The sequence below is a fragment of the Bubalus kerabau genome, chromosome 20, assembly GCF_029407905.1.
Source record: "Bubalus kerabau isolate K-KA32 ecotype Philippines breed swamp buffalo chromosome 20, PCC_UOA_SB_1v2, whole genome shotgun sequence".
NCBI lineage: Eukaryota > Metazoa > Chordata > Mammalia > Artiodactyla > Bovidae > Bubalus > Bubalus kerabau.
In genome coordinates, this window is record NC_073643.1 from 54,136,673 (window position 1) to 54,150,918 (window position 14,246).

The 14,246-nt window shown below is 40.6% G+C and overlaps 1 long non-coding RNA gene across 3 annotated transcripts in view; it reads right to left on the reverse strand.

Moving 5' to 3' along the window:
- Positions 1 to 14,246, reverse strand: part of LOC129635455 (uncharacterized) — a 48,989-nt gene that overhangs the window by 22,975 nt on the left and 11,768 nt on the right. The window contains exons 3-6 of one of the 3 annotated variants that reach the window (XR_008706310.1): positions 13,927 to 14,066; positions 12,935 to 13,034; positions 9,550 to 9,605; positions 352 to 1,627 (exon numbers count right to left, since the gene is read on the reverse strand). This is a non-coding gene — a long non-coding RNA (uncharacterized LOC129635455). Of the gene's footprint in view, positions 1 to 351; positions 1,628 to 9,549; positions 9,606 to 12,758; positions 13,035 to 13,926; positions 14,067 to 14,246 lie in introns of those variants that run through there. The other 2 variants (XR_008706309.1, XR_008706308.1) reach the window with 2 other exon arrangements.

Consider the following 14,246-nt stretch of genomic DNA (forward strand, 5'->3'; position numbering starts at 1 on the left):
AACCAGAGTGGTCAGTGTCAACCAGCTGTGTCTGGGAGGTGTGTGAGTGGATGGTTGCTCTTGAGTGTTCATGTCCACGTAAGTGTGAGAAATAAGACTTGGCCCCTGGCAACCCACTTCAGTACTCTTGCCTGGAAAGTCCCATGGATGGAGGAGCCTAGTAGGCTGCAGTCCATGGGGTTGCTAGGAGTTGGACACGACTGAGCAACTTCACTTTCACTTTTCACTTTCATGCATTGGAGAAGGAAATGGCAACCCACTCCAGTGTTCTTGCCTGGAGAATCCCAGGGACGGGGGAGCCTGGTGGGCTGCCGTCTCCAGGGTCTCACAGAGTCGGACACGACTGAAGTGACTTAGCAGCAGCAGCAGCAGCAGCAGCAGCATGCCTCATATGAAGATGGAAATGGAACTCCTTGCAGAAAGGTGTCGGTATCAGATAAAGAGGTAAGCTAGAAAAAATTTTCCCACTGCATGGAGAAATAATGAGAGAAATCCAAAAGGGACATTTTTTGTTATTTTAGGAGGCAAAAATGGAACAAGAGTTTTCCAACTGCAGAATGGATGATCTTGGTACAAACTGGGCTCCCAGTCCCTGGAGCAGATAAACTGAGAGCATAGAGAATGTGGTCACAGATGTGGCCAGGCACATGAAATACCCATTATTTATTTATTCCTGTTCATAACTTCCATGAAAAATTCTCTTTTAACAAGAGATAAATGGACATTATTCTTCAGTGTTGGAGAATCAACTGGCTCATGTTTTCTGGAGGACAATTAGGCAGTGTATTTCCAGAGCCTTAACAACATATACTGGTACACACTTTATGCATTAGTATAAACTTTTTGGACAAAAATTTGGCCATATCTTTAACAACTGTGTGTAACAGATGTGTACCATAAACATATTTGTTCAAATGCAAATGTAATTTATTTTATTGTAAAATTATTTCAAAATATTATATAGTAATTATTTATTTTATAGATAATTATTTTTTTTATTGCCAGATTTTGTAAGTTTTACATTTTAATACTCAAGGGCACCATGATTTCCAAGTACCATGGGCTGGTCAATTACTCTGTGTACTTCTGAGATACTAGTCATTCATTTTCAGCATTGAGTAAAGAAGCCAGATTTATTTCTGTAGGTTCTACAGCAAAGTGTTCAGCTGACAGTGATGCTGTCATCAAGTTATTCAAGTTTCCTTCCTTTCTAATAGTGAACTGACTGGGTAAAGATTTATCTCCTTTTCAATTCCTGGACTTGATGCTAGGTTGATGATACAATTTCACTGAAGCAAACACACAAACTGAAGCGTTTTGCTTTACTTGAAGGAAACACTAAATATCAGAGGTAACACTGCTGTTTTCACTTATATATTTTTATTTCTGATGTATAGATTCTATTGACTTTGGACCTAGAACTGTTGCTGTGGAGCAAGGGGATTTGAGTTTAAGAAAACAAAATTGTCTATGAATATCTACGTGGTACTCAGCTTCCATTGCATACACACCAACTGCAGCACGTTTCCTGGAGTGACAACACAGGAGAATCTTCAGAGCAGGGTTTCTGCCGCCAGTAAAGGAGATGCAAGAGATGTGGGTTCGATCCCCAGGTCAGGAAGATTCTCTGAAGAAGTAAATGACAACCCACTCCAGTATCAGTATTCTTGCCTGGAAAATCCCATGGACAGAGGAGTCTGGCAGACCACAGTCCATGGGGTTCACAAAGAGGCGGACATGACTGAGTGCATGTGCACACACAGTAAGTAGACTAGCACTCTCAAGGTTACTTCTATTGATTAAGTAAGTGAAGTTGCTCAGTCGTGTCTGACTCTTTGTGACCCCGTGGACTGTAGTCTACCAGGCTTCTCCATCCATGGGATTCTCCAGGCAAGAATACTGGAGTGGGTTACCATTTCCTTCTCCAGGGGATCTTCCCGACCCAGAGATCGAACCCAGGTCTCCCACACTGGAGGCAGACAGTTTAACCTCTGAGCCACCAGGGAGTAAACCTCTCCAAAGGACCCCCTGAAAATCTGTTCAAGTAAAGTTAAATTTAATAAACTTACAGCATTAAAGAGACTGCCAAAGTGTCATAACAATTTCTCAGAAGGGAAAGTCAGAGAGGATATGTATAGAGCTTTAGGGCCCAAACTTGGAGGACGGCGTGGCAACCCAATCCAATATTCTTGCCTGGAAGATCCCATGGACAGAGGAGCCTGGTGGGGTACAGCCCATGGGATCACAAAGAGTTGGACATGACTGAGTGATGGCTGAGAGGAGCTACCCCACGCCCGAGGTCAGGGGCGGCGGCCGGGAGGAGATACCCCACACCCAAGGTCAGGGGCAGCGGCCGAGAGGAGCAACCCCATGTCCAAGGAGCGGTGGCTGCGCCAGTGCAGGAGGGCCAAGAGGAGCTACTCCACGTGCAACATCAGGAGGGGCGGCTGTGAGGAGATACCCCTCGTCCAAGGTAAGGAGCAGCGGCTGTGCTTTGCTGGAGCAGCCATGAAGAGATACCCCATGTCCAAGGTAAGAGAAACCCAAGTAAGACAGTACGTGTTGCGAGAAACATCAGAGGGCAGACACACAAACCATAATCACAGAAAACTAGTCAGTCAAATCACACAACCACAGCCTTGTTTAACTCAATGAAACTAAGCCATGCCTTGTGGGGCCACCCAAGACGGGTGGGTCAGGGTGGAGAGGTCTGACAGAATGTGGTCCACTGGAGAAGGGAATGGCAAACCACTTCAGTATTCTTGCCTTGAGAACACCATGAACAGTATGAAAAGGCAAAATGATAGGATAGTGAAAGAGGTACTCCCCAGGTCAGTAGGTGCCCAATATGCTACTGGAGATCAGTGGGGAAATAACTCCAGAAAGAATGAAGGGATGGAGCCAAAGCAAAAACAATACCTAGTTGTGGATGTGACTGGTGACAGAAGCAAGGTCCAATGCTGTAAAGAGCAATATTGCATAGGAACCTGGAATGTCAGGTCCATGAATCAAGGCAAATTGGAAGTGGTCAAACAGGAGATGGCCAGAGTGAACGTCGACATTCTAGCAATCAGCGAACTCAAATGGACTGGAATGGGTGAATTTAACTCAGATGACCATTATATCTACTACTGCGGGCAGGAATCCCTTAGAAGAAATGGAGTAGCCATCATGGTCAACAAAAGAGTCTGAAATGCAGTGCCTGGATGCAATCTCAAAATGACAGAATGATCTCTGTTCGTTTCCAAGCCAAACCATTCAATATCACAGTAATCCAAGTCTATGCCCCAACCAGTAATGCTGAAGAAGCTGAAGCTGAATGGTTGTATGAAGACCTATAAGACCTTTTAGAACTAACACCCAAAAAAGATGTCCTTTTCATTATAGGGGACTGGAATGCACCAGCAGGAGGTCAAGAAACACCTGTAGTAACAGGCAAATTTGGCCTTGGAATACGGAATGAAGCAGGGCAAAGGCTAATAGAGTTTTGCCAAGAGAACGCACTGGTCATAGCAAACACCCTCTTCCAACAACACAAGAGAAGACTCTACACATGGACATCACCAGATGGTCAACACCGAAATCAGGTTGGATATATTCTTTGCAGCCAAAGATGGAGCTCTATAGAGTTAGCAAAAACAAGACCGGGAGCTGACTGGCTCAGATCATGAACTCCTTATTGCCAAATTCAGACTTAAATTGAAGACAGTAGGGAAAACCACTAGACCATTCAGGTATGACCTAAATCAGATAGATTCCTTATGATTATACAGTGGAAGTGAGAAATAGATTTAAGGGACTAGATCTGATAGAGTGCCTGATGAACTATGACGGAGGTTCGTGACATTGTACAGGAGACAGGGATCAAGACCATCCCCATGGAAAAGAAATGCAAAAAAGCAAAATGGCTGTCTGCGGAGGCCTTACAAATAGCTGTGAAAAGAAGAGAAGCGAAAAGCAAAGGAGAAAAGGAAAGATATAAGCATCTGAATGCAGAGTTCCAAAGAATAGCAAGGAGAGATAAGAAAGCCTTCCTCAGTGATCAGTGCAAAGAAACAGGGGAGAACAACAGAATGGGAAAGACTAGAGATCTCTTCAAGAAAATTAGAGATACCAAGGGAACATTTCATGCAAAGATGGGCTCGATAAAGGACAGAAATGGTATGGACCTAACAGAAGCAGAAGATATTAAGAAGAGGTGGCAAGAATACACAGAACTGTACAAAAAAGATCTTCATGACCAAGATAATGACGATGGTGTGATCACTCACCTATAGTCAGAAATCCTGGAATGTGAAGTCAAGTGGGCCTTAGAAAGCATCACTACGAACAAAGCTAGTGGAGGTGATGGAATTCCAGTTGAGCTATTTCAGATCCTGGAAGATGATGCTGTGAAAGTGCTGCACTCAATATGCCAGCAAATTTGGAAAACTCAGCAGTGGCCACAGGACTGGAAAAGGTCAGTTTTCATTCCAATCCCAAAGAAAGGCAATGCCAAAGAGAGCTCAAACTACTGCACAATTGCACTCACCTCACACGCTAGTAAAGTAATGCTCAAAATTCTCCAAGCCAGGCTTCAGCAATACGTGAACCGTGAACTTCCTGATGTTCAAGCTGGTTTTAGAAAAGGCAGAGGAACCAGAGATCAAATTGCCAACATCCGCTGGATCATCAAAAAAGCAAGAGAGTTCCAGAAAAAACATCTATTTCTGCTTTATTGTCTATGCCAAAGCCTTTGACTGTGTGGATCCCAATAAACTGTGGAAAATTCTTCAAGAGATGGGAATACCAGACCACCTGACCTGCCTCTTGAGAAACCTGTATGCAGGTCAGGAAGCAACAGTTAGAACTGGACATGCAACAACAGACTGGTTCCAAATAGGAAAAGGAGTACGTCAAGGCTGTATATTGTCACCCTGCTTATTTAACTTATATGCAGAGTACATCATGAGAAATGCTGGGCTGGAAGAAGCACAAGCTGGAATCAAGATTGCTGGGAGAGATATCAATAACCTCAGATACGCAGATGACACCACCCTTATGGCAGAAAGTGAAGAGGAACTAAAAAGCCTCTTGATGAAAGTGAAAGAGGAGAGTGAAAGAGTTGGCTTAAAGCTCAACATTCAGAAAATGAAGACCACAGCATCTGGTCCCATCACTTCATGGGAAATAGATGGGGAAACAGTGGAAACAGTGTCAGACTTTATTTTTTTGGGCTCCAAAATCACTGCAGATGGTGATTGCAGCCAGGAAATTAAAGGACGCTTACTCCTTGGAAGGAAAGTTATGACCAACCTAGACAGCATATTCAAAAGCAGAGAGAGACATTACTTTGCCAACAAAGATCAGTCTAGTCAAGGCTATGTTTTTTTCAGTGGTCATATATGGATGTAAAAGTTGGACCGTGAAGAACGCTGAATGCTGAAGAATTGATGCTTTTGAACTGTGGTGTTGGAGAAGACTGTTGAGAGTCCCTTGGACTGCAAGGAGATCCAACCAGTCCATTCTGAAGGAGATCAGCCCTGGGATTTCTTTGGAAGGACTGATGCCAAAGCTGAAACTCCAATACTTTGGCCACCTCATTCGAGAGTTGACTCATTGGCAAAGACTCTGATGCTGGGAGGGATTGGGGGCAGGAGGAGAAGGGGACGAGAGAGGATGAGAAGGCTGGATGGCATCACTGACTCGATGGACGTGAGTTTGGGTGAATTCCGAGAGTTGGTGATGGACAGGGAGGCCTGGCGTGCTGCGATTCATGGAGTCGCAAAGAGTCAGACACGACATCGACTGAACTGAACTGAGTGACTAATACACACACAGGACCCAAACTGGGTAGATTTAAGGAACATCTTGCAAAGCAGGAAACGGACTGAAATTTGGCAGAGTTTATAACAATAATTTTGGATTGATAGGCACTGTGAGGCAATAGCCTTTAAGCAAGTATTGATGAGTAAAATGCTAGTTTTGACAAGTAAGCTCTTTCTGTTAGTTCACAGTCTTCTAGGATCAAGTATTTACTGAAGCAAAGAGCCGAGTTATTTTTGCCTGTTCTCAGTGTATAAGGACAGGAAAGTATGCCTGGTCCCATTTTTTTTTTTTTTTCTTAAACCCAAAGAGAGGAAATTAAATTGGTTTCAGTTCCCTTTATCAGGTTCCTGCAAACTATTTTTGTTGTAAGCAACCATTGGTTGTTAGTAAGTCCTACTATGCTGGTATTATCAAAAAATAGTGATAAGGCTTCTTGTTATCCTGTTGCACCTAATGGCTGCAGTTTCTTGTTTGAGCAACTTGTATATGTATGACAAGACAGTTCCTGAATCTCAGACAGGTCAAGTAATTCTTGGCCTGAAGAAAAGTGATGAAAGTCGTCCATTCTCTGCCTTTCACCAACACATCCTTGTGCACTAAAGGGACTCTGAAGAAACTGCTGAAGGCTACAGACAAAACACTATATGCTTATGACTCCAAAACTGCCCACGATCTTTACCATGAGTGTTCCATTGTCGAGGACACTCATCAGATATTTTCTTTATTGATTTTCCATGATACTTACTTAACCAGATTTGCTGTTAGCTCAGAAACCTTTTGATCAATGTATTAGTTTTCTGTTGCTGTTGCAACAAATTGTGTGTGTGTGCTCTGTGGTGTCTGACTCTTTGTGACCCTACGGACTGTAGCCTGTCAGGCTCCTCTGCCCATGGAGTTTTCCAGGCATGAGTACTGGAACCAGTTGCCATATCCTACTTCAGATCTTCCTGACCCAGGGATTGAACCCACATCTCTTGCATCTTCTGCATTGGCAGGCGGATTATTTATCATTGAGCCACCAGGGAAGCCCTGGTAACAAATTACCACAAACTTAATACCTTGAAACAATACAACTTTACTATTTTATAGTTTAAAGTCTGACATGGGGCTAAAATGAATGTAACAAAAGGGAAGAATCCATTTCTTTGCCTTTTCCAGTTTCTAGAAGCTGCCTATATTCCTTGGCTTGTGGCCCCTTTACTCCATCTTCAAAGCCATCTGTCTGACTGTTTTTCCTTAGTCTTGACTCCCTCTGACCCTCCTTTTCAGCTTCCTTCTTGTCCCCATCCAGATAATCCAGGATAAGCTATTTTAATATCATCTGATTAGCAAACTTGATTCTGTCTGCATCTTTGATCCCCTTTTGCCATGTAACTTACCATATTCACAGCCTTCAGATGTTAGAAATGGACATCTTTGGGGGAGGGCATTATTCTACAAATCAGAGTCAATAGTAAAGCAGGAATTTTGTTGACATCCAGGCTACCACTGATGAGAAGGTTAAGGAAATCAGAAGTGATCACAAGGCAAGCATTTTGATATTTGGCTAAAGCCAAACTTAAAAATCAGATTTTGGTAGAATACCAACACTGAGACCGAACTTCAGTACATTCCTAACACCTAGAAATCCACTTCTAGAAATTTATTCTACAGAATTACACGTGTGAAAGTTCTACTAACAAGAGTATTTACTGCCACCAAATTTATGAGAGAAAAATTGTAAGCAACTTAAATGTCTGTCCACACAGAATGGCTGACAAAATATACCTATATTCTGGAATGTTTTGCAACTTAAAATGAAGTAAACTTATACACCAGGAGGATGTTCATGATCTACTGTACTTTTTATATAAGAGCAAGCTTTGGAACAGTATGCATAATAGGATACCGTTTTACCTTTTATGAGTATGTGTGTGTGTGTGCGCATGCATACACATAGTGTGGGAACATGCAGAGAAAAAAGGCTGGAAGAGTATATACCTATCAACAATATAACTTCTGTATTGTTTGAATTTTCACCATGAGCAGGCATCACTTCAGTTTATCCCTTGAACCAGAAATTCTAATTCTAGGAAATTTACTAATGAAAACATCATGGTGGTGAACAGATTTCTCTGCAAGGATAAACACCCCTGTATATGAGAGTGAACAACTGTTAGCACCCAAAATGAAGAGGGGATTGATTAAAGGAGTTGTACATTTATACTACGGAGGAGTATAGACCCATTAAAAATAAAGATAATTTACAAAACAGAAATAGATTCACAGATATAGGAAAAAAAAACTTAATGGTTACCAAAGGGGAAACCTGGGGGAGGGATAAATTTGGAGTTTGAGATTAAAATATACACACTACTCTATGTAAAACAGATAAACAACAAGGGCCTACTGTATAGCACAGGAGACTATACTCAATATCTTACGTTAACCTATAATAAAAAAGAAACTAATATATGGCTTCCCAGGTGGTGGGGTGGTAAAAAATCTGCCTGCCAACACAGGAGGTGCAAGAGATATGGGTTGTGGGTTCGATCCCTGGGTCAGGAAGATCCCCTGTAGCAGCAAACAGCAACCCATTCCAGTATTCTTGCCTTGAAAATTCAATGGACAGCGGAGCCTGGTGGGCTACAGTCCATGTTGCAAAGAGTTAAGACAAGACTCTGTGTGTGCACGCACATGTGCACACACACACACACATATATATCTATATATATCTGAATCACTTTACTGTACACTTGAAACTAACACAACATTGTAAATCAATTATATTTAATAAAAATTAAATTACCCACACTATAAAGACTGACAGATATACTATTAAATAAAAATACTATAAAACATTATGTATAATGTATGCCATTTCACTCAAATACATACACAATTATGCAAATGTGATCAGTAGCTATCTATGTAGGGTGGAATGATGGGTGATTTTTACTTATGATTTTTTTGGAAGAGAGGAGGATGTCAGAGATGGGGGCTCTAGTTCTACACTTCTCTCAGCGTTGAATTTCCAAGGACAATATATGTATTAAGGACCCACAGTTTTGAAGTGTGACTCATTTGAAAAGACCCTGGTGCTGGGAAAGATTGAGAACAGGAGGAGAAGGGGACGACAGAGGATGAGATGGCTGGATGGCCTCACCGACTCGACGGACATGGGTTTGGGTGAACTCCAGGAGTTGGTGATGGACAGGGAGGCCTGGCATGCTGCGGTTCGTGGGGTTGCAGAGTCGGACACCACTGAGCGACTGAACTGATACTGAACTGAGAAATCCTAGAGTAGACATTTTGTCCTGGGTTCCCTGGAGCAGCCACTTAGAAAGCCTGTGCAGCACTCAGTAATCCCTGAGGGCCCACCAACATGCCCCCTTCTACTTGGTTCCACCGCCAACATGGTGCTACATCCAACATGGTATTGCTGCCAACGAGGCACTCGGTCTAATGTGGAATTCCTTTCACATGCTGTCACCACCAGCACAGCGGTGCATCACAGGACAGCTGCACCACACCGTGGCATTCTATCCAACACGGTGCTACATCCAACATGACATCAGAACCAACAAGGCAACTGAGCTGCAGAGTAACTGTGGCTTGAGGAAATCTCCCGGGCAGTGGAGCTTGAGTTCAGCTTCACTGGCCAGCACATCCCAGTGAGGTGCCAGAACAGAGGCAGAATCCAAGTAGTATACATAGGTTAACAAGGAAGGACCATCCACTCTCCCATTCAAGCTTCCTTACCTAGGATCCCAGGAAGGAGGGTAAGAGGAGGAGAATCCTTGGGAAGGGGGCAAATGCTGTAACACAGAGGCAGAGATTTACACACATTTGATATGTGGTTGTTGAGCTTATATACACTACATTTCCCTTTGCCATATCTGGTTTTCTCCCTTTGTGTGTGGGGGGGAATGTCAAAATATTAAAGCTTATCAACAGCAACAGGTCCTTGGACCTGCATTCTACAGCTCTGTTGATTACTCTGGGAGGCTCTTACCTTGGCCTTTCTTGAATTTACCCTCAGGAGAGAGGTTTTTCGGGTCTTTTCTGCAGGCTTTTGCGGAATACATTTTTTCTATAACCAACTCTCCCTTTTATAACTTAAGCTCTTTGCCCTTTGAAAGTCCTTTTCTTTACTAATCAATTTTCAAGGAATATTTTAGTTTACTCATTAACAATGATCACTGCTCTTGACATACACTGCATATTTTTATTGTGTAACACATATTTTAACCACATTGAAGAAAACGATTTAAAGGAAAAATTCCTCATGTTTCTCCCAACTTAATATGTTAAATTTTTCCAATTCAACTCTGAAATGAAATAATCTGACTCACTCTGATCAGTGTTCTAGTTTCTGCATTTAAGATGCTATTTAAGCTTGGGATTAATATACACACACTACTATATATAAAATAGATAACCAACAAGGACCTACTGTATAGCACCGGGAACTCTACTTAATATTCTGTATTAACTTATATGGGAAAAGAATCTGAAAAAGAATGAGTATATGTATCACTATAACTGAATCACTATGCTGTACACATAAAACACTAATTTGTCCATCAACTATAAAGCAAAACAGTTTTTAAAAAAGATGCTATTGTGCAAGTCCATATTGTTTGCCTTCAACATTGCTGTTGACTGCATGGTATTTCATTATGTTGATAAATTAGCGTCTCTTGAGCCATTTCCCAAGTCTAATAGTTTAGGTAGATTGAGCCTTTAAAAAGTGTTGGGAGTAGTCTCAATAAAGGAACTTAAAATCACAAAGTGATTACAGATCTTCAAACAAAACAGTTCTAAAGAGAAAATCAAATTTTGGCTAACTATTAAAAGAATTAAAAGATCTCTCTTAATAATTTTAATGTCAAATAAACATGAAAACCAGTGTGTATGAGCACTAGACATAAATAATAAAAGCAACAGTACATAAAAATAAAGTGTATTCATGAAAACCATGTACAAATTAAGAAGAAAGGTATTATTAATTACTCATTAAAAAGTCATAGTCCCTCCCTTTTGTGGCCGATGAAGGGACTTCTCCAATTCCTTCTGAATTTGCCAGAGTGAAGAGGCAACATCACTTCACCAGTTCCACTGTGACTAAGATGTGTGGTCTTGCAAAGCAGGATCTGATTCCCCTGGGGGCATGAGAAGGCCTTCCTAGGGCTTTGATACATGTTTCCAGGTCCTCATTGCCCATAAATTTTCTAACATTGGTCAGATCTAGGTCTAGATCACCAACAACTCTTTGTCCCTTTATAAGAAAAAGACATACACCTTACCCTTCTCTACTCTTGGAGGGGGTTTCCTGTCTCTCTCTCTCTCTTGGGCTCATTTCTATTAAGAGTAAAGTTAAATTAAGAACAGGGCACTCTGCCCCAAGTTCTGAATTCAGATAAATGATAGAGTGAGGCAGTGGGAGTATTGGTAACTTTTACTAAATAATTTTGTCTCTTCTATCCCCTATTGCCCAAGAATGCCTAGCTCTTGTTAGATAATCACTTGTGAGCAGACCAAAAAAAAGGATGAGCTAACGCTCATAAAAAGGAATGAAATATTGCCATTTGCAGCAACATTGATGGACCTAGAGATTATCATACTAAGTCAGAAAGAGAAAGACAAATATCATATGATATCACTTATACATGAAAACTAAAATATGATACAAATGAACATATTTACAAAATAGACTCACAGACCTAGAAAAAAACTTATGGTTACCAAAGGGGATGGAGGAAGGAAAATGGGAGATTGGGAATGACATACACACAGTACTATGAGGGAAAAGAATCTGAAAAGGAATATATGTGCATATATGCGTGTGTGTGTGTGTGTGTATATATAACTGAATCACTGTGTTATACACTTGAAATTAACATGATATTGTAAATCAACTATACGTCAATTAAAAAAAAATAAGAAATTCTGTCCTGAATGCCAAAAATATCTTTCTTTATTTATGTAATGTAAGCAGGTCTTTAAATGATCATTTCTGAAAGAAAAAAAGCATCAACTATTGACAGTGATTCTTTTAAATATACCTGGAATGTTTTAATGGGACTACTAAGTCTCTTCAGATACACTGGATAAAACTCCCAGATAAAACTTTTAAGTGATTTAGAGTTGTTGTGCATTACTTGACTAAGTAGTTAAAATTTTTATCAAATCATATCATGAAATATTTGTTATTATGGTAAATCTTTGTTGTTTTAAAAACTGAGGGGTTTTTTTTGTTTGTTTTTTGGCCTGGGGGGGAAGAAATTACATGCTAGTTTAATCAGTTTTTAGTAATAAATACTTTTCTGCTTCATTAAATAGGAAAAGATCTCTTGTAATGAAAATAATCGAGTTATTTACTATTTTCATACTTGATTTTTTATTTTTTTAAAAGCTAAACGCCAGAATTTGCATCACATCCATATGTACATTCTACCCAGGGAAACCATGCATTTATCATACTCTTTGCTTCATAAGTGATTTATAATTTTAGCTATATATTACATTGTATTAGAAATTAGTTAAGAAACAATATATTTATATATTTAAAATATTTTACCCCTTTACTTATTTGGCTGTGCCAGGTTCTTGGTTGGGGCACGTAGAACCTTTGGTGTTCGTTGTGGCATGCAGCATCTTTAGAACTCTTAGTTGTGGTGTGGGATCTATTCCCGGACCAGGGATGAAACCTGGGTTCCCTGCATTGGCAGCACAGAATCTTAATTACTGGACCACCAAGAAAGTCCTAAGAAATAGTATATTAATATATTATCTGGTTTTTAATAATTATAGAATGGACAACTTAATTATATTAGATCTGTATCACTTTAAACTAAACCTGATGGATTTTAAAAATCTTATAAGATTTATTTCCTAGTGGTTACTGTCATGTTCCTTGAAGTAAGTATTAACATATTTGTTTCATGTAAAAAATAAACTCAGATGTCTTCTGACAGTAAGTAATTCTGATTTAATGGCAAAGAGGAAAGTTGTTAACAACTGGGTTATATAGCTAGCATTTTCCATCTCTTAAAGGAACGACAGTTGCAGTTCCAAGGTTATGAAGAAAACACACTGATGACATGTGCTGTATTTACGCGCACAGTTCAGTGGCATTAAGTACCTTCACATTGTTGTGAAACCATCAGCACTGTTCATCTCCAGAACTTCTACAGTCTAGACACAGAGCAGCCAGGTTTTCAGTCTAAGAGCAGGAGAGCTTCCTAAAGGGAAGAAAGCAGATGCCAGGGTAAAGATAAAGGAAATTTTTGCAGTAGTTGACCCGTGATTCTCTGAGGAAGTAAAGGGAGCAAGTGAGTTTACAGTGTTCAAGGATAGGAGGATGAACCTCCACAATTTTAAAGGAGCACCACTGCGGTGATGAGGTCAAGCATGGAGCATGGTATGGAATTTCAGAAGCTCTATGTCCTGTGATTAGAACCCACGGGCTGCTACTGAGGTAAGTGCCTAGTAGGTCCAGAGGGGAATTTGGGTGATGTACAGCACCCTTTGTGCTGTTCAATTCATTAGCTTCATGCAGTAGATCTAAGCAGTTCAGTGCTAACTTCTCAGTTCTGATGAAAATTCCATAAAATCAAGTTTCAACACACATTATTTCTGTTCCTCCTCTGAATAAGTTCATGCTGTTTCTGTCTCCCAGAGATCTATCAGCCACTGGCAGGGTTGGAAGTGTCTCTCATACTTCTTTCATAAGCAGTGTGGTCTGATGCTAATACTTGGACTTGGGTGGTAGGTGGCCCTGGAGTTGAGGCCAGGTCTGCCTCTTTCTGTGGATCTTTGGCAAAGGTGTCAGTCCTTCTCAGCCTTGACTTGCATGCAGATTCTCTATAAAATGGGATCGAATATTTGCCTCATTGGACTGTTGGGAAGATAAAGTAAGATGATGACTATTCCCCATTTCTATTAACCCATTCTAGAGCTTTCATGTAATTAAGATAATTGTGCCCACTTTACATGCTGTATCACTTGGCCTCTATTATTGATATTTTTGCATCCTATGAGGAAGGCTGGTTGTCTAAGAGCATCTCCACTGTTAGCCCCAGACTCCAAAGACCAGTCATCACTGTTTTTTCTTGATGCTAGTACCTCTCTCACCTGTGCATTCTTGACTGCTTTGATAAATGGAGTGTCCTCTGGGCTCGCCCATGAACAAGGTTAAATCAGAGGATGGGTTGAGAAAACAGTCCATGGATTAGACACAAGTAGATTCAGCACAAGAAGGAAATGAACGCCATCTGAGATGGGGAGAGTACACAAAACACTTTTGGTATCAAATTTAATAAAACACTGACAAATTCGTGGTCAAAAAGACTTATGCCTATGTTTTCATCTAAGAGTTTTACAGTTTTATTTAGGTTTTTGGTCCATTTTGAGCTAATTTTGTGAGGCAGTAGTTGAAATTCACTTTCTTTTTT